At 42.5% G+C, this 1,049-nt stretch overlaps 1 pseudogene; it reads right to left on the reverse strand.

The window, feature by feature from the left end:
* Nucleotides 1-391: 391 nt before the first annotated feature.
* The window catches only part of LOC105887611, a 4,442-nt pseudogene continuing 3,784 nt past the window's right edge, over nucleotides 392-1,049 (reverse strand).

The following is a 1,049-nucleotide window of genomic DNA, read 5'->3' on the forward strand; positions in this document are numbered from 1 at the left end:
TCACAGCAATCTCCAACTCCTGGGCTTAGGTGATTCTCTTGCCTCAGCCTCCCAAGTGCCTGGGACTACAGGCGCCCACCACAATGCCCAGCTATTTTTTCTTTTGCAGTTGTCATTATTGTTTAGCTGGCCTGAGTCGGGCTTGAACCCGCCAACCTCGGTGAATGTGGCTGGTGCTGTAACCACTGTGCTTATGGGCACTGAGCCACACAATTTATAGTTTTCATGAAATCCAATATGTCTATTTTTCCTTTTGTTGCCTATGCCCTTGGTGTCATATCGAAGAAGTCATGGCCAAATCCAATGTCTTATTTGGACATAGGAAGCTTGTTTCCTCTATTTTCTTCAAAGGGTTTTACTTTTTCTTTTTTTTTTCCACAAATAGGATTCTTTATTTGCCATTATTATTTTAGACAGATTCTTGGACTGGCGGTTCACATCCATCAGCTCGTTCAACTTTAGCACCTGTCTTGTCCCCAGTAGCTTTTCCAAAACTACCACCTTCACCATGAAGCTCCATGAGTTTTCCCAATTCAAACTTGGGTTTCTTTAGCATTTTTACTTTTTTAATAAAGACATCACGGAGAGGATAAATAGATTGGCAAGGCTTTCCTGTCTTTTCCAGTGCTGTCTGGAAACAGTTTATTGACAACTTTCAAGTCCTTTGTGTGCATCATCTATCTGGTCACGATTTCCATCATTTTCTTCTGGATTTGGCAAACCTGGTGGTGCTGGGTGTAAGAGGTCTTCCGTATCTGATTGTTGTGTTTTTTAGTAAAACCAACACAGCACAGATGAAGCAAATGACGATCAGTAGTCTTGACATCAACCTGAGCTTCGATCACAGTCTGCCATTTTTTAACCATGAAACACATTTTGTCTCGGGTAAGATCCACGCTGTGGAAGTCAGGCAGTTTTTGCCCTGAATGTCTTCAGTAATCAGCTTGAATTTTGAATTTTCTTTTTTTTTTTTTTGAGACGGAGCCTCAAGCTATCCCCCTGGGTAGAGTGCCATGGCATCACGCTCACAGCAACCTCCAACTCCTGGG

Source organism: Otolemur garnettii, unplaced genomic scaffold, assembly GCF_000181295.1.
Source record: "Otolemur garnettii isolate 467f Iridium unplaced genomic scaffold, OtoGar3 scaffold00100, whole genome shotgun sequence".
Lineage (NCBI taxonomy): Eukaryota > Metazoa > Chordata > Mammalia > Primates > Galagidae > Otolemur > Otolemur garnettii.